Genomic DNA, 21,598 nt, shown 5'->3' with positions numbered 1-21,598 from the left:
AGTCTAAGAAGCTTTAAATTCACTATTTCCCCTTTACAAGTCCAAGGTAGACATCACTAATCAAATCTGGCTTCTTTTCCCCTGTTGAATGGAGACTCAGTTTTCTCAATACATGTCATATAGACACTGTCAATTGATTGCCGTGGGCCTAGAAGATCCTTCACACCAAACCTCAGACCACTGTAGTTGCTAGTAGTCCCTGCTCCTCATTCTTCTTGTGCCCAGCCCACCCTGATCCCTAGGCATCCTCTTGACCCACAAACTTCCTTAGTCATGAGGCCATCCTTGTTGTGGGAATGAATCTTGATTCCCAAAATGTGCATCATAGAAAAGTTGCTGGGATAGATAATACAGGCTTGAGTTGGGCATGGTGGTGCACACCTGTAATCCCAGCCATTCTGAAGGCTGAGGCAGGAGGATCTCCAGTTCAAAGCCAGCCTCAGCAACTTAGCTAGGCCCTAATCAGCTTAGTGAGACACTGTCTCCAAGAAATAAGAAATTATGGGGATGTGGCTCAGTGATAAAGCACCCTTGGGTTCAATCTCCAGTGCCACAAAGAAAAAGAACGGGGGAGAGAGAGAGAGAATGGGTGCTGGCTTCTACGACTGATACCTGTCTCCTTTCCCCGTTTGCTTTTATTTCCACGTGTACCAGTAAGAGATGAAGGTTTTCTCTCAGTCCTTTTGGAAATTGAGAAACTTTGTGTGTAAATCCCAGGCCTCCTGTCAGCTCTGCAAACACTACACTGCCAACTAGAACACAGGGAGCAGCTTTGGAGATTTCTCTCCCCAGGGTTGTGCTAAACCCACATCTTCCTTTCAACACGATTTCTTTGCTGCAGACCTTCCAAACTGTCTTCTTTGTGCAACTTCCCAGCTGACAGCAAATCAGTGATTTCTTGTGTTTCATGAATCCTGATTTCCCTGCAACCCCAAGCCACGGTTCCTATCCACCGGCTCAGTCTTTGGCCTTCCTGTAGAGCAGTCGTGTTTGACTGGGGTGGATTTTTGCCTTCTGGGTGCTGTTTGGTTGTCACAGTTAGGGGGCAGGGGATGGGGGCGCACTGTCATTTAGCAGGTAGAATTAGGGATGGTACTAAACACCCCCAATGCACAGGGCAACCACCCAACCAAGACTTACCTGGCTCCAAAATTCTGCAGAGCTGAGGTTGACAAACCTTGTTCTAGAGTGGTACCAAAGCCCCTCCTGACATTTCAAGGTGTCCGTCCCTAGAAATCTTATTGGGATTGGCATAGTCCACAAACACGGCCATTTCTTTTCTGTTCTCTGGCTCCGGCAAGCATGGGGTCATCAGGGGACGTGGATGCAGTCCATCAAGCACGTCTGTCTTTTCATCTGGGTAGGTATGATGACGTTGTTGCCTTAGGGAGGGTAAATTAAGAAGTCAGAAGGTGCAGGTACTGACCCACCTGGTACCTCCCCAGTCAGGCTTCCCCTCGGGAGCGGTTCTGGCTGCTTGTGATTCCCATTCTTCAAGGTTATTCTCCAGCACCGTCTCTGCAACACCAGGGTCTCTGTGCATGAGTGTTTCTTCTTCCCTCACTCTGTCCATGTGGTCATTGCCTTGGGAACCTCTGCTACCCCCAGCTTCAAATTTGTGGAGAGTGAATAGAATTTCATGTCACCATTTGTTTATGCTGTGAATACTCTTGTCCCTGTCTCCAGCTTGTACCTGGGGCTTCCATTTCCAAACTGTGAGTCCCTTAGCAAGAGGGCAGGGGAGCTGCGAGACTCCGGGACTTTCAAGGATGATGGTCACATCTAGGCTCAGGGACTCTTGGAGCACATTGCTTCTGACCATAGGAACCCACAAGAGCCTTTGCATGGGCCCCATCAGGACCAGAGAGATCATATCATCTTCTATCTATGGGACAGGAGCAGAATTTCAGGAAGATCCATGGAAAATCACTGGACCTGTGTCGTGGACACATCAGAGCCTATCTCCACACCTTTTTACTTGATGCAAGTTTACCAGGTACATATTGCTGGCTCCTGAGATCCATTCAACCCATTTTCAGATTTTTTTAAATCAAATTTTAGATTTTATTCAATGTTTTTGGGGTTGGAATATTTATGAGAAATAATTTTGTTTAAATATATTTACATGTCAGTTACAAAATGGACATCTTGGAACTACAGTGATTTTTTTTATAATAATTTATAGTGGACTTCAGAAATGTTTTATTGACGTATAACAAACACTCAGAGAAGAGCACAAATCAGAAGTGCATGTCACATAGACTTTAAACTCAAAGAATCTAATAAGACCCACAACCCAGATCCAAAATAGATAGTCACAAGAAGGACAATATCTCTATATATCATGTTATAAGTCACTTTGTGACTTTTCACTAGCTCAATGGTATCTTTGCATGAACAGACATTCTTTTTTTTTTTTTAAATGAGGGCCAATTTGTCAATAATATTTCCTAAGATTCATGATGTTTTTGTCCAGTTTATTATCCTATATTAAAGTCATAAAATGCACTTTCATTATATGTTAGAAACTTGACTATTTTAATTTTTACATATTGTTGTCAATCCACAAGGAACTGATATTTCTGTATAGCAAACATTGGAGTTAAGCCAGTTTTTCAATTAATTGATCAAGCTCCATATGTTGAACAAATCAATATATTGAACAAAACATTTCCCCACTGCATTTCAGTATCATTTATATATCATTTAAATCAAGTGATTACATATATATGAATCAGTTTCTTTACTTTCTATTATGCTTCATTAGGCTAACTGGGTCTTTTGCATTTCATATAAATTATAGAGTTGTTCGATTTCTACAAATATCTATTGATATTTTGATTGGAATTTATTGAATCTACAAATCAATTTGAGGTGAATTAATATCCTTACATCTTTTTTTATTTTCAGTCTCATATTATAGATACATCTCTTGGTAGCCCTATAAAATATTTTTCCGGTTTGATAATCTTTGTATTTTAATTTGGATACTTAGGCCATTTATATTTATTGTAATTACTGACATGTAATTACATTATATATATGAGCTAATATATAATGTGTTAGCTAATTCTAATACAATGTTTAATAGAAATGGAGAAAGCAGATATCCTTGTCTTATTCTTGATCTTAGAGGAAAAAACTTTCAGTCTGTATGTATGATGGTAGCTATGAGGGGTTTTTTTTGATACACTTTATTAGGTTGAGGATGTCCATTTCTTTTCTTAATTTATTGAACAGTTTCTTAAAAATTTTCCCTGAACAGGTATTGAATTTTGCCAGATGCCTTTTGTGTTTCAGTTGAGAAGATTTTTTTTTTCTTCATTCTATTAATATGGCATGTTGCATTCATTGGTATTTGTATATTGAGCTAACCTTGTCTTCCTGGGAGAGATCACACCTGATCACAGTGTGTAATTCTTTTAACATGAGGCTAGATTTTATCTGTGAGTATTTTGTTGAGGTTTCTTTATTATTGGCTTTTAGCAGACTTACTATGATATACTGCTTGGGTTTTTGTTTTGTTTTTTGTAAATGTGGTTTTAAAGTCTTTCATCAACTTTGGCAAATGCTTAGCTTTTGTTCTAAGCTTTTCTCTTTCTTCTAAGCCTTTCTCCTTCTCATCTCCCTGTTTGTCTTGGTTATGCACATATTAGACCTATGTCCTGTGCCTTACGTGTTGTTTGCTCTCATTTATGTGTTTTAATCTCTTATTCTCCATCTGCTTCAGTAGATTTTCTGATAACTTCCAGTTCCCCCAGCTACCCCCAATTCTTTGTGTCTAAACTGCTGTTAAACTCATCAGCCAAGTTCTTGGTTTCAGCAATTATAATTTTTAGTCCTTGAATTTCCATTTTAATTATATATATTTCAGTTCTTTTGCAAAACTTTCTTTCCTGTCATGATTATGTTAATATCTGTGTCTGATAATTTCAGGGTTTGCCTCCTGTGTCTTTTCCTTCTTTCAGTTTTTTTTTTTGTTGTTGTTGTTGTTATTGTTGTTGTATATTGTTTTGTCCCGACTCTTATTAGCCCTGGTGACTTTTTACTGAGTGCTAGAAACAGACTTTGTATTCAAACAGTATCTGAAGGTGTGCATGAGCCCTCAGCCCCTGGCAGGCAGTTGGGGCAGGACTGAGCTGCTCTTTCCAGCTGGAACTCAGCTTCCAGAAGATTCCATGTGTTCCCCCTTTACCTTAAATCAAGAGTGTTGTTTGTTCTTTCAGCATCCTGATGAGTTTTCCTCTGCTTGGCCTCTCTGTTGGAAGTGAAACTCCACATTTTATCTCCCTAGGACCATGAGACACCTAAAGCTCTATTTGCCTCTTTGGCCTACAGACTGTTCTTTCTTCTTGGTCTGTGTAGTTTTTGGACTGGTGCAGGGACCCAGCTTGGCATCACTACGACCATCGTGGTTGTGAGCACCATTTTGCCCACGAGGTGACCCTGCCATGCATCAAAAACCCTACAGGACAAACAAAGTCAGGTAAGCCGGGCACAACTGTGGCAGATGCCTGTAAACCCAGCTACTCAGGAGACTAAGGCAGAAGGATCACGAGTTCGAGGCAGCCTGGGAAACTTAGCAAAACCCTGAATCAAAATAGGAAAAAGGCTGGGGTGTAGCTCAGTGGTGGAGTGCTGCAAAGCCCTGGGTGCAATCCCCAATGTCCCCTACCCCACGGATTGTCATCCCCCCCCTCTCTCACACACACACACACACACACACATATGGTGCGAGGCCACAGTTGTCCAGAGTGGTTCTTAGCAGATATTGCATATGGGAGTAGTTTTGGGGAAAACTCAGGTACATTCTAATTGGCCACAGCACACCTGTGTCTTTCTTAATATATAAGCCCTTCCTCTCCCTTGGGGTGTGTGGACCCACCTGTTGTGGCTCTGAAACACACTTCTGATCATAAGGCCCAGTGCGTCCACTCTGCAGTCCTGGCTCTCTCGGCCTCTGTCCCTGCATGTCACGGCAGCTTGCTTCCGGTTCCCATGCCTCAGAACTATTGGCACAGGCGGGCTGGGGCTCAGGATCTCAGAGCTTCAGCCCTTTCCATCTCTGTTCACAAGACCTGAGCCCCTCCAGCCTGGCCTATCTCAGAAGTCCACCCTTGACTTTCTCCTCCTCGCGCCCTAAGCCTGTCCCAGCACCAGCCAGCCTTTTGGCTTCTGCCCGTGGACCACTGCTTGGCTTCCTGCTGTCTGCCCAGGATTCTTGCAAATTGGTAACTGCCCCAAAGGAAAACGCTCGCCTAGGAGGCCACGGCAGGGCAGGGTGTTTCTCTTCTCCCCGGGGCTGGGGCCCTTGTTGTTTCGGCTGCTTTGAGGCTCTTCGCGGTGGTGTTTGGGCTCTGGTCGTCCTCCGGGAGGGGTCTGCTTGCTGCAGGCCTCTCGGCTACTGCTCCAAGCGCAGCCCCCCACTGCTCTGGACTGTGAGCCCACAAACCCTTGCATAGGAGGACTGGTCAGGGCCAAGCGGACGCCAGGGAAGCTTCCTGGGTCCTGCCTCCGAGGGCCCCTCCTCCAGGTCTCATCACACCTTCCTTCCTGCCACTGTCCCTTCCTCCAGACGCTCTGTTTCCAATAAGGACCCTCCCGCCTTTCGCCCAGAAAAATCAGTGTTTCATGAAAGTATAAAGCAACAGGGAGTGGTTATGTTCCAGATGTAAACTCCTTATCTATTAGGCCTCCACCCAAAAGTGTTTAGAGATGGAATCCTGAAAACTCAAAATCTGCTCTAAAATAATCCTGCAAGGGGTTCGTTACTCAAGGTGATTCAGTATGCCCAAAATAAAAAATGAAAAAATTAGGCATGAAAAATCACAACTATGAAAAAATTACACCGACTTGCTATAGAATAAAAATCAGAAAGAGCTCCCAGACCTTTGTACAAACCCCTGCCTGCCCCTCCCAGCCCGGGGTCCTGCCCAGCTCTCTGGGGTTCCTTGCAAGTGCCATCGGTCTGCGTGCTGTCATTTCCTGTCTAATATCCTTTGACAAAATCAGCCCTCATTGTCCTCTTTCTTGTTCGGTGACAATGCTCAAAAGAGTTTAAATGGGAGCTCATAAGCCACTGGAGGGACAACAGAGCCCCCTGAGGAACTTTCTAAACCACCACTTTCCACAGAGGTACAAATAAGCAATAAGGCTTTCCACCATGTTCTGGAACCACGCCATCAACACCAGGACCAGCCTTCACCCAGTGGCCCGTGCAGGCTGCTAGGTGACTTACCGAGTTACTGGAGTGACTCCCCACAGCGCAGGCGTGCTGTGATTATTGATATATATTCGTCGTCCCTTTCACAGGTGGGGGGACTGAGGCTGAGCAACTCGGCGTGGCTGCAGGCAAGTTGAGTGAGTTACCTCTGACTAAACCGGGGCCGAACTTCAGGTGTCTGACACCAGACTTGCCCTGAACGGGAGAGTGGTTCTCTCCTTGCACGTGCATCCAAGTCCCCCAGAGGGCCTGTTAAAACCCGTGTGGCCGAGCTCCACCCTCAGCGTTCCCAATACAGTGGTTGGCAGGGCACAAGACTTTGTTTTTTAATAAGTTCCCAGGGGCCACGCTTTGAGGAACATGAACTAGGGTGGATTGTCTGAGGACAAACAGCAATGTCATTGGAGGCCCTGGGCTGAGCAGGACCATCTCAGCAGTGGTTCCTCTGGGCCTGGGGAGAGGCTCTGCTGTCTTGGGGGTGGAACAAATGACCCATGGCTTTGGGTGTCTTTGTTTGGCACTGGCCCTCTGGTCAGGAGACTGGACCTGCCCTGGGCCTGGAGTGCACTTGGAGTCTGCTGTGTGGGCTGGCAACGGGAGGCCACCTTCGCCTTCAGCATCAGCTCCGCTGGTCTCTGTCTCGGGGGCAACTTGATGATAGGTCCTTTAGCACCTCTCGGGGCTGCACTAGCGAATCTATTAGGTCCCTTCTTGGAAGGGCCCCAAATACATCAGAGAAAACTTGTGATTCTCTGCTCCTTTCCCAGCTCCACCTCGTGTCCTAGTTCACTCCCTCTCTTCCGGGGCTGGTCTGCAAGGTGCTTACAGCCAGGCTGGGAACGCTGCCCTAGCCAAGCCCTCCGTGTCCAGGAGGGGGAATTAGTTTCTGGTGATAGATGGGCTTAGTGGCCGTGAGACCTTACCACCCAGCGCTTAAGAACCTGCCTGCCTTCTAATCCAGCCATTGTGCGTTGAGCTGGATGGCCTCCCCAGTGCCGTGGTTTCCTCATTCAACAATTCAGACGATGATGCTCTGTATTCCACAGTTGCCCGGAGTGTTGAATGACTTATCATAGACACGGCGCTTCCTAAGGCGTCCAGCGCAGACTAAGAGCTAAGAACGTGACAAAGAGTTCTCCCATATTCATGAAGGACGGTGGGAGCCTGGACTCGGCATGAAGGTGGGCCTGAGGGCTGCAGCATGATGGGGTGTGGGTGACGCCCAGGCCTGGGGATTTGGGTGGGAACTGTCTCGGTGGAAGGGATGGGATAAACAAAGGCCTAATGTGGCCCAGGCAGGGAGTGTGGAGGGAGAGATTCTAGCCAGGAATTCCTTGCCTGTCCCTCCAGCCTCTCTTCGACCCACGGCTCACGCTGGGCTGGGAATCTGAGGACGTCTCACCTTCCTTTGGAGGCAGGAGCTTTCCAGCACATGACACCTGCCTTGTCTTCCCTGGGCTTCCTCCTCTAACATTTGGGGTGCTTTCCCTGATCCACTGGCAAAACCACCACTTCTTTCATACAACATTTGGTTTGAGAGCTTCTTGTGCCCTTTTGTAATGGTGGTGTGTGTGTTGGGGGCAGGGTAGGATATTCTTGTCTCCTTGTTGAACCAATTTTCTCCTCGTTCGTGATGAGATTTATCCATCTCTATATTCTCAGGGTGGAGTCAGGGTGGACCCAGGGTGGAGGTTTGGTAGAGGTCCATCTAATGGACAATGAATGGGCAGAGGAACGAAGGGGTGAGAGAAGAAAATATTCCCCAACTAGAGGGAAGTCCAGGGCACAGTGAAAACAGTTGCTACAGAGCCTTGATTCTTAACATGTGGTCCGGGGACCGGTAGCATCTGTCTCGTCTGGAAGCATGAGAAATGCATGACCTCAGGCCCCACCTCAGACCCGCTGAATCAGAGTCTGCATTTTAACAAGAACCTGGTAGTCCATGCACACCACAGATGGAGAAGACTGGCCTTCTGGTTACAAAAGCCCGGGAGACTGGACTTATTTCTGGGTCTGTGCTTTCCCTAGCTGCGAGGGCTTCCTGCCTAAGAGCCCTTGTTTCCACATCTGTCAAATGGACGTGATGGTGGAGGCTACTCCTGGGCCTCATTGTGAGGATCAAACGTGAGCCACAGATGTGAAGTGTTTTGCACAATGTGCTTGGCAAATGGTAAGGGCTTAACACATAGCAGCAGCTCTTATTATCTCTGTCCCTCCCATTGCCCGTGAGAAAGAAAGAGCAACCTGCTGAGGCTCTAGGCAGACTCTGTGTCCTGGGGTTTCCACACCGAGAGCTGATGGTGGGTCTGGCTGGCCTCTGGGCTGTTCCTTCCTGCCCGGGGCTCCCTCCGAGGGGCACTGCTGACGTGAGCAGCGTGGCCTTCCCCTCAGCTGTCAGCCACAAGCACGAGCTTCCTGGAGTGGAGGACACCAGCCAGACGGAGAGAACCACCCTTTCCCTGGAGCTGAGTCATGTTATCTCTATTCAGACTGGATCAGGGCAGGTGGGAAGCTTACAGGCCAGCAGAGATGCCCCAGGCGAGGGATTGGGTGACACGCTGGCCCGTGAGTCACTCTTATTACATAAGGGCAGATCAAGAGTATTCAAATGCCACACAAGCCCAAATCTGTCCCCACAGACTGAGAGGGGGTGTCAGGAAGGAAACCCGTCTACAGACACGTCCTGGGATCTCTGTGCCCGTGGACAGTATCTTCTTTATCAGCAGTAGCAGCGGCCCTCTTGATGTGGTTATAATTTGAAACAGACATAAAAATTCCATTTATAAGACCAAAGAAAAACTGTAGGTAAATTTAACAAAGAGATGGAGACGAATTAGCACCCAAACACTGGAGGTAGAGAAATTCAGTAACTCATTCCTAAATGCTGCATGAAAACAAAAATGTGGAGTCAAATAAGAAAGCAATTTAATAGAGGGAACGCATTTATTTAAAGAAAATGGAAATAAAGCTTTTACACTGATTGAGTTAACAAACATCTTCCTCTGATGTAAACATTTGAGGCTCCTGAACTGGGCAGGGATTGAGACCCACAGTTCCACCAACATGCAGGGAGCTACAGCAGCATTCTGGAGGCAAACTGGCCCTGGAAAAACTGGGGACACTGGACCTTCTAGGTTTGTGCCCACGACACTCTGGAATAACCAGTGTATTTATTTATGAAGAGGGCCACCATTGCTGAATTATTACTTATAATAGGGAAATTTTGAGAACACCTGATAAATTCAACTTTGTGCTTTGGTTTGTGATTACTATTAGCTGTGCCCCTGTGGAAGACTTGGAAATCCTTGGAGCCATAGAAAATGCTACTGATAACGTGCTGGGTTAAACTCTAAAGCAGAGGCAAGATTCCTTTTTAAACTTTAGGGCCAAAGCTGTGTTAACAACAACAAAAGGTGCCTTTACTTTGAAAAAATATCAAACTGTCAAAGACTTGAATGAAACATAATTCTATTACCAGTGGTTATTGGAATTCAGTAAAGATTTTCCCCCTTTGAGATAAAGTTTTTAAACTTTCCTTGTTAGCATTATTTTTATAACATAAATGTGTAAATACATATATGTGTAATACATAAATGTATGTGTAAATATATATATATAATTTAGTCAATATATATGTACCTATAAGTATCTATCTGTCTGCATCTATAAGATCAGTGTGGGTGGCATATGCCTATACTCCTAGCTATTTAGGAGGCTGAGGCAGGAGGCTGAGGCTGATTGCAAATTTAAGTTCTTCCTGGGAAATATAGTGAGACTCTCTCAAAATTTTATAAAGGGTAGGGGTAGCTCAGTGGTAGAGCACCCTGCATTCAAATCTTAGTACCACATGTACACACGCTTTCTCTCTCTCTCTGTGTATGCATACATACACACATATACATACATAAATATATATATGTATACATATATAACATATATAAACAATATGTGATATATAATATGAATACTCTGATAGGTATTAAACTGTAAGATTAAATTTGAAGGCAGACGACTCTGGCTAGTAGTTTATATCCATACATCGTATTTTCTTTTATGTGTATGTGCAAATGGTGATCAGCAAATAAAGATTAACAATATTCAACTTTAGCACTTAAGCCCAGTGAACTTTAGAAGAAAACTTGTATGGGTGTGTATCCTGTGCTGTTTCAATCCCCATGCACTGTGTATTTCTGTGTGGGGAATACTGACTGATTTCCTCATTGCTGGCCTCACCAGGCAACAGTTCTGTGTGGTGGGTACAGGTACTTTGACCTTACAGTGGTTAAATCAGGTGGCCACAGAATTGGTTCCCATTCCCTTTTATCTTTTCCATAAATGTCAGTGGCCTGGGTTCTTCTGGGTCATAGAATGTGCACATCAGGTCCAAGGAACAAATTGTTTGGCATTCCCAACCCCAACACAATTGAGGAATTCCGTGTCTCCCTGAATGTCAATAGGTCTGTGTTCCTACAACCAAAAATATAAAGGGAGCATACCCTACCTCTCACATAATCTCCAGAAATTTATTTTAGGTAAAATCTAACTAATTAGAAGAGAGTGGGCAAAACCAGACACCAATGTCCTGATACACCAACCTGGCTCGTCTACTGGTTCCGCCAAGCAGGGGGCTTCTGAACACACATATGAATCAGGAGGCACAGAGCCCTTTCCAAGCTCCGGCCCACCAGGAGAAGTATAGCCATGTCCGTCTCACAAAGGCCCAGCTCCTCTCCTCTGGTGTCCCCTAGGCAGGGATCAGCAAACCATTATCTATCTATATACCTACCTACCTACCGTCTCTCTCTTTATTTTTGATAAAATGTTTGGAATTCGTCATATAAATATGTAAGCTGCCTTTTGACTTCAATTTTGCCCAGAATATTTACTCTCTGGCTCTTTAAGGAAGCATTTCCTGAGGATTTGCATTGTTCCCACCCCAGTCCCTGGCTATTTCCCGTCTGAGGTCCTGTGCAGTTCTTATTGGTACCCCTGGCCCACTCTGGTCCTCCCCACACTTCTTTCTGTACAAGCATCCAAAATACAAACCGGAGTATGAATTTCCCTTGTGGAGAAGCTTCTGATGGTTGCTCACTGCTCAAATGAAAGTCAAGCCCTGCCTTGCTCTTCCAGCCCAGAGCCCTGCCTGCCTCTGCCCTCACCAGCCCTGGCTCTGTTGTCCCTGTGCCCAACCTTTCTTTTCCCTCTGACACGGAGCCTTTAAACATGGCCCTAGAATATAAGTCTTGTGAAGGCAGGGACGTGGTCTTGGTAACATTCCCCAAGAGGGTGCCTGGCACTTGATAGGCATTCAACACATACTTATTGAATGAAAGCAAATGACCTTGAATTTTCACAGCAAACTTTTGAGGTAGGATTTTTTTTTTTAAAAAAAAATCTCTATTGTGCAGATAAATAAAAAGAGGCTCAGCAGAGAGGGCAATATAGGAAGTGGTAGAATCAGATTGGAATGAGATCTCAGAGCTTTCTGACATCTTGCTCCAGGGAGCGCTTCATTCCAACACCAAAGTGATCCTTTGCTACACCCCCCACCACCAGTCACTAGATCTTTAAACGTGAGATCTTCTTCTAGAGGAAACTCCTTGGTCTTTGTGCCAGAGTGGCCTCTGCATTTCCTGACTGCAGGCTGCCGAGCGGTGCCACATGACTGAAGGTTTGCCTGCAATGTGCTGTAATCCCTGAAAGCTGGGGTCTGCTTTGAGCCTGAGAACCCTGCTTTCCTGCTAGAACCTTCCCATGTAGAGGGGGTCAAATACCCCTTGTCCATCCTTGCAGCACAAGGCCACTCCTCCACTGCAAGTGTGACTTCTGCTCATGTCCAAATGCCTCCTTGGGCTGTACCAGGCTCCTTGGTGATGGGTCGGGGTTGGTGGTTTGGTGGAGGGATCGGACACAGCGTTTTAGTCTTCCTGTTCATGTGGACTGTGTTCTTCAGTCTCCATTGTCACATAGTCTCCCCTGGGCTTTGGTCTTGCTCTTGCTACCCAAGAGGGTTCTACTCTATTGGTTCTTCTCCTAGACCATTATGCACTTACAGTTTTCTTTAAATCGTGCAGTTTTTGACTTGTCAGTTTATACAACAGTCTGGGACACCAGACCAGATCCCTGGCCGCGCTCAGAAGTCCATCCCAATGTGCCTGGCCTGCATCCAGGCCCTGCCTCACCCCTCTCCACGTCTCACGAGAACTGCAATGTGGTCCATTGTGAGCGTGGCCTACCGCGTGTCCTGGCTTGTGTGTGCCTCATTGTAATAATTCTCCCCAAGGAGCCTGCGCAGAGTGAGGAAGCTGCCCCTCAGGGGGGCGAGATCACCAGTCAAATGGCACCTGTTTGCTGCCTCTAGGGACAACTCCTTCATCTGAGATGGCCTTCCCTTCTCCAGGTCACAGTCCTTCAGACAGGAGTCCAGGAGCCCCAAGGATGCAATCCTTTGCTGCTTTTCTAAAACACTCAACAAACAGCTTGCACCTGGAGGACCCTATCGATGCCCGGTACCTGGGTCGCGGAGTCCCAGGCCCAAAGTGCTATTGTGTTGGACAGAGGAGAAAAACATTTTATAAAATGTTTTTTTTTTCACGAAGAGACAGAGAGTAGGGATGCGTTGGTGAACCTCCAAATCAGCAACAGATAAAGGGGCCTGCTTCTTTGCTTTTTGAACCTGGTGCAAACTCCGCTTTATCAGACGACACGTTTGCTTTGCAGCCAGCCCGCCATTCACTACCTTTTCTTATACAACAGTTATTTGTAAACTAATCAATAAACTCTTCTTGTTTTGTTTGCTCCTTTAGAACTCTTAGCAGCTGCCTGCTGAACCATGAAGAAACTTAAAATAGCGAGGATCCCCTTCCTCGCTGCCGCCTCTTTCCCCGTAGAACCGGCGAGCCCATCTGCGGTGTTTACACTCAAGGCCCGGTGAGGCTCATCTGTATGGAAATAAAGGATAGAAATATTCAGATTGAGTTTTACTAAGTGAACCTGAGGTTTTTCTCTTCCGCCAAATAGGCCAGGTAAATGTGTTTCTGATACAGAATAAATCACTGGTTGGAAGACCGGCAGTTCCCTTTCACCATTTTCTTGGAAGGAAAGAATTCACAGCCTTCTGCCTGGACAGTGGGAAGCACCAGTCCCTCCCCCAGGGAGAAATCTCCTGCCCTGACGGGGGCTGGAGGTGCTGTGGTCTGCACAGAGGGCCAGGGAGGGAGAGTCAGGGAGGTGTCTGCACCTTACAAGTCAGGCCCTGAGTCCTCACTCTGTGACAGGACCCCCATGTCACAGAGTAATGTCACAGAGCACCTAGGGGTGAAGAATTTTCTCCATATTTCTAATTTGTCTTTTGTCTGACCCCAGAGACTGGCCTTATTTGAATGATTAATGATCAACCTCATAGATCTCTATATGAAAGTCAGGGGTAATCTTATGGGGGAACTTGCCAAAATTCCATCGCCAAATCCTTCTCTGAGTTATGCAACCAGAGATCAACGTACTTAAATCTTGCTTTGGACAACTGTCCAGCTGTCAGTCACTGGGATGAGTTGCACACTAAATTAGTGGCCCTTAATACTAATTTCAATGGAATTAAAACTATTTACACATAGTGTTTGTGTCTCTGTGTAATAGAAGGCATCAATGAATTCTTCCAAATTCTGATGTGTCTGATATGAGAGCTTATAGGCAATGCTAGGAGACTAGAAAAGCAAGCTACTTATTTTGCATGTATTTTGATATGACATAGTTCTTTCCCTTCATATATTTAAATACCTTCTAAATCTGGAAGAGTTAAAGATGGTGGATAAAGAAATTAAATGAAATGGGAATGTCCACACAAGTGGATGCCTTCCCTGTGCTTCTTATTGAGGCTCAATGATAACATCTAATAGGAATGCAAAAAAAAAAAAAGCCAGAGTGCTAAGAACATTCCCATTAATATTATTTTTACCAATAATGTCAGTCATTACTCAAAGAGTACATATTTGGTGCGTACAATGTGTGGTGAGCAGTGAACGTGATAGACAAGATCCTTGATTTCATGGGGATTATTTTCTAGTGAGAAACAGAGACAGTGAGTGTGTAGACAAATATACTTAAGATGGAATTCGGGGTAATGAAATGTCCTTTAAAGAAAAACAAAGCGAGGAATGAGGATGGTGAACAACAGATTGGCTTAGGAGGGTAGTCAACGATGCTTCTCTGCAGAGATAATGTTTGGATTAAGAAAGGAGCAAAGTGAGTGAGTGAGTGAGTCATTAGGAAGTTTCAGAGTGGGGAGAGTGACAGGCAGAGAGAGAGGCAAACACAAGGAATTTGGTATGTAAATGAGCAAAAGGGCAGTGTGCAGTGAGTGCTGTGTAGGAGATGAGTCCAGGGAGGTGGTGGTAGCAAGATCATGAAAACTAAAGGGGAGAATCGGGATTGTACTCTGTGAGATACAAAAATACTGAAATTCTAAAAAAAGAAACATAGCATCATCCAATGCTTACACACACACACACACACACACACACACAGGTGTGTGTTTTTTGTTTCTAACCAGGCTCACTTGGGCTGTGAAGAATCTACTTCAGAGGCAGGATTGGAAGTAGAAGGATATTACAGGGGTCTGACTTAGGAATTCATTGAGGCTCCAGAGTTGGTCATGAGAGACAAACTTTTACATTTGTTAAGGTTAAATCCAGCAGAACTTGCTAATAGACTGGATATAAAAAGGATGGAGTGAAGTAAAAGAAGACTAACTTCTTGGTTTTTGGATTGGGCCACTGAGTACATGGAAATGATATTGACTGAAAGAACAATAAACCAGTTTAAGGCAGGAAATCATGAATTCTGTTTTGCATCACCAACACCTGAGATACTTGTGAGGTCTCCGAGTAAAGATGGAAATAGGAGTCCAGAGTTCCATGGAGAAATCAGATCTAGATGTGTAAAATGTGAATTTGGAAGTTCTTGACACAGAGGAGTTATGGCTAAGGGACTAGAGAATGGGTTGTAGATGTGAAAGAGAAGAGGACTAAGGTCAAAATATTTGGGTAAAACAACTTAAATATTGAGAAAAGACCTAAGAGTTGTATCAGCCTGTGGAAAGGGGGGGGGGGACCAGGAACATGTCATGACTGGACAGCTAAAGGTAGTGAGAGATCTCAAGAAATGACCTTAGTGGGCCAAGTGACACTGAGCTTGAAGGACAATGCAGCCTGCGATGTGGGAGGTGGCCGATGAACAACATCAGGGAGTTTAACCAGAGTTGTTTTCGTGGAGTTAAAGAGGAGAGCGTTGAATCCTGCTGATGGCCTGGCACGGAAATGGTCAGCGCTGTTGAGAAGTGGTGAGGTCAAGTGGGCTTCCTTATTTATAGATGGGAAGTCTTCTGGCATGTTCTAATGAGGATGATTAGAATAGAAATTGTAGGAGTAAAGTCCTTGGGTTGATGAGAGAGGGTGAGTTCATGAAGCAGCAGGGATAGCTGAGCCGCCATCATGATGGAGGAGAAGAGGCCAAGTCTCTGTGTAGAGGTACAGGTCAGAGAAAATGCTCTTCTCATTGCTTCTGTTTTCTCAATAAATTCAAGAATCCAGGTCATCTGTTGGAGGAGTGAGGGGAAGATCTCACTTGTCATCTGGATAAGGAGGAGGAGGTTCTGCCTGGGGTCTGTGGTTGGCCTTTCGAGTGGTCCTGGAGGCCCACTTGAGTCATGCAGTCATAGATCTAAAGCGAGGCCAGGAACCGAGGCTGAGAACTTTTCTGCAGTCATCGTGCAATGCTCAGGTTCAGGTATGAAGCAAGAAGAGAGATGAGCTTAAACAGGGGTGAGATGGACAGCAGCAGTCACTGAGGGAAGGGAGTGGAGGGTGGGAGGGGGTGTTCTTATAAAGATGAACCATGGAACCCAAACTGGGCAAAGTGGGGTGGTGGAGTGTGAGGCTGGGACTGGAATCTCTAATGGGATGTAAGCACTTTTGTTGGGGTTCACTGATTGTTGGGATTCAAGTGGGAGCGCTCTGATTCTGACCTGAAAAATCTGATGTTTGAAATCCAAATCAGGTCTAGGGTAAAACTTAGGAAAGGGGTAGCTAATATGTGCAGGGGGAAAATCACTAGAAATCATTATCAATTTGGAGAGATAACAAGAAAATATTGACATATTATTTTTGGACAGTGGCTACTGAAAAAAAAAGGAACATGGGAACTAATTTCTAATTTGAATCACTTACTTCTGTGGAATAGTGAGTCCCACCAAATGCATTAAGTCTCTTCTGAGCTGTTACTTTTTTTTTTCTGAGCAGCTTTGAGGTCTGATCATGCCATTTGTTGCTAATAGTGAAGTATTAACATTTGACATAATGCTTCTTTTTTTTTTTAAAGGAAAATAGACTTGAAGTTAATCATCATAATAAGCTCACACTATCTAGCACACATTGTTCATTTATTCTTGAGAGAAGATGGATTTAGAACAGAGTGGAAAAATGCTACAGATTCCACAGCTTCTCTTGCCCACAGTGTAAAATGTAGTGAGTGACCTTGAACTTATGTGCCATTAATGGCTGTGGTAACTGTGAATTTTTGTGGTATTTTGTATTTCTCATGCAATTCAGTGGGGGTGGGATGGTTCATGAACATCTGGATACCCCATGCATACATGTTAGTCATGTGAATGGCATCCACCATGAGTGTTTATGGAAAAATATGTGAGGAAGATGCTGTGGGCTACTACTCTAGCAGACAAAGCGGGAGCCTCTGATAGAACTGGCCCTGTGAATCACCCCTCCCTGGGCACATGCTACTTTGCAATGTGACTTTACCACTCCTTCCACTGAGATTGAGAAGGCAGCTTCTTTCTCCATCCTGTGAGTCTAGCTGAACTTGCAACTTGCTGGTATCACTAAAATGTGGTCAAAGTGCCCTGATGTGACTTTGAGCCTAGGCCTCAGGAGGCCTTGCACACTTGCTCCTGCTTTCCTGGAACATGGCTGCCTCCTTGTTGACACTGCTTCTGTGGAGGATGGAAGAGAGATGGAGTAAGAGGCTCAGCAGGCAGCCAGCACCTGTGAATGAGGCCTTGTTGGATCAGTCAGTTCCTGCTAAGTCCTAGCAGACTACTGCCATATAAATGACCGCGCGCTTGAGACCAGCAGAAGAATCATCCTGCTGAGCTCAGCCCAAATTTCCAACGCTTGGAGTTGTTAGCTAATGAGTGACCATTGTTTTAAGCCACTAATTTTGAGGGTGATTTGTTACACAACAATAAATAATTAATGCAATCATTAAGCATTATTAACAACAAAGACAGGGAGAGAAGTGGTGCTTACCAAGTACCTACTTTGTGTTAAGCAACCCTAAGAATATTATCTTGATTTTGCTTGATTACACCTCTCTGAGGAGGTATCATCTTTCTTCACTGGGTGAATACTAGAGGTCAAAGAAGTTCAGTAACTGGCCCAGAGTCACCTGTCTAGTGAGTGATAGAGCTAAGTTAAACCCAGGATCTGGCCACATGCCTGAATTCGACTTTTTAGATGATTTTTTTTTTCTTGAGTCGACAATATCTTCATAAGTTTCAGCGGATCTTCCTACTACCTAAACTCATATTTATTATAAATTATCTTCTTTAAATTGACTCACTGGGATATGAAGCTAAACAAACACATATATTTAAAGAAGAAACATTATGTTACTGTGACTAATAACCAAGTCAGATGTCTATTGAATGCTTTCCCCTAAGGTGAGCTATCTCCCGATTGCTTTGCGTGAATGAATTACTTTAACTCTTACCACAACTCTTTGAGGCTGGAGCAATCATCATCATCATACCTATTTTACATATGTGGAAAGTGCAGCCTGGGAGATTAGAGTTGCTCAATATCACCAAGATGTGCCTGGTTGGATATAAAATCAGATCCCAACATTTCACACGTATTCCCTTGGCCAAGGGCCTTAACCAGCAGCATTTTGCCAGGGGACGTTTGGTCATATCTGGAGACAGCTGCTCTTTGCCTAACTGCAGGGTGTGATACAGGTCTGATGTTGTAGGTAGAGACTGGGGATGCTGCTAAATACCTGACAGTGCACAGAACACCCCCACCACAAAGAACAATCCCCAAATGTCGATGTGCCGAGGCTCACAGGCCATGTTCTAGACTATTCTACCCTTCTAAATGGTAAGAAGAAACAAGTTGTTTTTGCAATCAATAGAAAACCATCAAAAAACAATGGTAAATGATCTCTCTAGAAATCATTGCTCATGGAGGCTATGAGGCTTGGGTTTTTGTTTGTTTGTTTGTTTGTTTGTTTTTGAGGAAAAATGATCTGCAAACATTAAAAGGACAGTGAAGACCAGCGCTCTGCAGAGGCTTCCTTCTTAGTTCATTGGAAGATGATAATGCTAACAATCAGAATTAAAGCTCATTGTGTGATGTTACGTTACTTGCACTTTGACTGTGTCTCTACCAAACCATCCCACTACCCACTGGCATTTATCCCATTCTTTTGGAAATGGGATGCTGTATCTAAATGGGAAAAAATGTTCTCCCTGGGCCAAATCCTTCCCATTACCTATTTTGCAAATAAAGTTGGTCATGCCCCTTTATGAATACACTGCCTATGGCTTCATTTGCCTGACAACCTGAGTCACAGAGTGATAGCAAAGACCCAATGGCCTAAAAAGCCCCAAATATCCACTGTCTGTCCAAATACAGAACACCCTTGCCAACTCCTGCCTAGAACTATGCCTGGCACACAGTGGGCACTCAGCAAATCCTTGCTGAATGAGTAAAGCCTTCAAAGACACCACTTGGGGCTGATGTCCTTGTTCTATATGATTTTGCCGAGTTCCCCCCACTAGCACCCTTCCTCTTGCCCCATCTCACCCAGCCGGTTGGTTTGTTTGTTTATACATTTGCCCTCGCCTTAACACGAAGTGACAGCTCCATTCTTAAAACAAACACTTGTCTGCTGTGTCGTTGATCACTGTAAGCTGCTCCGTTTTAGGGCTCAGAGATACAAATGGATCTGCTTGAGAGGGGACGGTGATGGATCACCATCTTCTCGGGCCCGAGTCGTTCCCTTCCTTGCCGTGGCTGTTGGCATTCACTGCAGTCTCTCAGCTCCAGCGCTAAGGGATATATAATAGACACGGGAGGGCCCATAAAAGTAACATCTGAAACTGCCGCAGAGCTCAGTATTGATTTATTCATTACTATAAATTTTTTGTCATTACTATGCAATTGCTCTATCTCAGGAAGAATTGATAGATGCGGTGGAAGCTGCAACCCACTGTGCAAAACTTTTTCCCCCTTCTATAATTTCCTGCAACTCTTCTAAAGAATCATTATTCCTTATTACATAGCCCTGGCATGCCACCTATTTAGATAAATGCATGAACAAGTGTGCAGTAAATATTCGTAGTGGCCCATGTGTCAACGATATATGTCACTAATTAGATAATTTAGTGGTTCAAATAAATAAATAAGAAAATAGAAGCACACCCAGGAAAACAGTGAAATAAAACACAGATTTCCTCGTGGGAGCCTGGGCATATAGGGCAGCTCTTCAGGCTAGCATTATCTAGTGTCTCGGGAGCTTATCTCAGAGTCACAGGAGAGTTTAAGGGGACTGGTTCCACATGGAAAGAAGACAGGCCCACAGCACACAACATCTGTTTGCTGTTTGCTCCTTCCCAGCAAGCCGTACACTGTTGCCTGAGCAAGTCCACAGAGGAGTGGTCTTAGGGGATTTGAGGGCCTTTTTAATTGTTTATTTTGAGACAAGGCCTCTCTAAGTTGCTTAGGGCTTTGCTAAATTGCTGAGGTTGCCCTTGATCTTGGGATCCTCCTTCCTAAGCCTCCCACCTCACTGAGATTACAGGCATGCACCACTGCACCCGCTTTCAGGGTCTTTTTAAAAGACTCTTCTATCCTCTTTGTTTTGTAGAATCTTCTATTTATAACTGTGTCCATGCAAAGAGGACTGAGATCAGAGTCTGATGGTGATGGGTTCAAGTCCCGACTCTGACATGCCATGAAAAATCCCTTATCCCACTCGGGGCCTCACTGTTGCTATCTGCAGAGGGCGGATGATTATTATTTTGATGAAAATGGCAACGGCAGAGATGACAAAGCTCCCATGAGGCAGTTTAAGTTCCAGACAGTCCACGAGTTGATTTCAAGTCAATGGAAACTGGGAGCTAGGCCTGGAGAGCACCTCTTCAGAGAACTAAGAAATTAGGAGCTGCTGTTTGCTAGGTGCCTCCTTCGTCTGCTGGGCGGGTCTTCCTATGCTAGAACCCAGCTAGGGGAAGGAAAATCTGCTTTTCTCATTTTACAGACAGAGAAACCGAGGACTAGAGATGCCCAGCGTGACTTACCCAAGACGGCAGCACTGGTAAGGGGGACACTGTCAGGCTTCACACCCCACATCCGCCGCGTGCTGTTGCCTCTAGGTTTACACCTAAAGGACTTTATTTTGTCTTTTAAGAAATAAAAAGTTTTCAGTCTGAGTTTTCCAGATAGCCTGATGGTATTGACCAGACTCACAGAATGATCCGCCCCATTTGACACGGGTTCCACGGACAGAGTCCTGTCCACACACACGTAGTCAGACTTAAGTCAGTTTGATTAAGGGTCTCCGTGGTGACCTCATCAGGCAGTGTTCAACAGAAATAATTGAATCTCCTGAATCCTGAGATCCAACTGATTAGCTCCTAATGCAGGGATCTGGCCGCGGGCCTCCCGGTGATGTGTTAGAACATGAGGCAACAGGTTCCCTTGCCAGAGAGTTAGAGCTGTATCCCCAGACGTGTCTGGTCTAGTCATGGCCTCGTGTGGGCACATTAATTTCTCAAATGTAGATGGCATGGATGCTGCACACTGCCATTAAGCAATCACATAAAAGCGAAATCACTCCTATCAGCTAAATTATCTGATCGAGGCGCTACCTTTCAAGTTCAGGTTTATCTAGTCATAACGAAGAGCATGCATTAATTTATTTGGCAAATATTTAATTTACACTTGCTAGGTGTCAGTAGCAGAGGAAGATACCCAAAATTCAGGGATGAGTCACATTTAAATGATTTTCACTTACCTCTGAAATTCTAGTTAGGAGCACCTACTATAACTGTTGAACCAGGAGGTGGAGGGGTGGATAAAATATGAGTCTGCGGGTAGGTGAATTGGTGGGTGGATGGGTGGAGGGATAGATGGATGGAGGGACTTAATCATGGAACCCCTTTCTAAGCTTCTTTCTGACCCAGAGGAAGTCCCAGGACTATTAGTTAATATGTTCTTTGAACTAAATTTCGTACCTCTTTTGAATGAACCTCTTTGTGGTTCATATCGATGTGACCCTATTCCAGTTTTTTCCTTTCTATTG

At 44.9% G+C, this 21,598-nt stretch overlaps 1 long non-coding RNA gene across 1 annotated transcript in view; it reads left to right on the top strand.

Moving 5' to 3' along the window:
* The window catches only part of LOC120888101 (uncharacterized), a 50,947-nt gene extending 37,747 nt beyond the window's left edge, over positions 1 to 13,200 (top strand). Inside the window, exons 2-4 of the long non-coding RNA XR_013431229.1 lie at positions 1,897 to 1,996; positions 4,366 to 4,486; positions 13,030 to 13,200. This is a non-coding gene — a long non-coding RNA (uncharacterized LOC120888101). The remainder of the gene's footprint in view (positions 1 to 1,896; positions 1,997 to 4,365; positions 4,487 to 13,029) is intronic.
* The last annotated feature ends 8,398 nt before the right edge of the window (positions 13,201 to 21,598 follow it).

Source organism: Ictidomys tridecemlineatus, chromosome 15 (genome assembly GCF_052094955.1).
Source record: "Ictidomys tridecemlineatus isolate mIctTri1 chromosome 15, mIctTri1.hap1, whole genome shotgun sequence".
Taxonomy (NCBI): domain Eukaryota; kingdom Metazoa; phylum Chordata; class Mammalia; order Rodentia; family Sciuridae; genus Ictidomys; species Ictidomys tridecemlineatus.
Note: the sequence above shows the minus strand (reverse complement) of the source record. Positions and strands in the feature narration are given on the sequence as shown.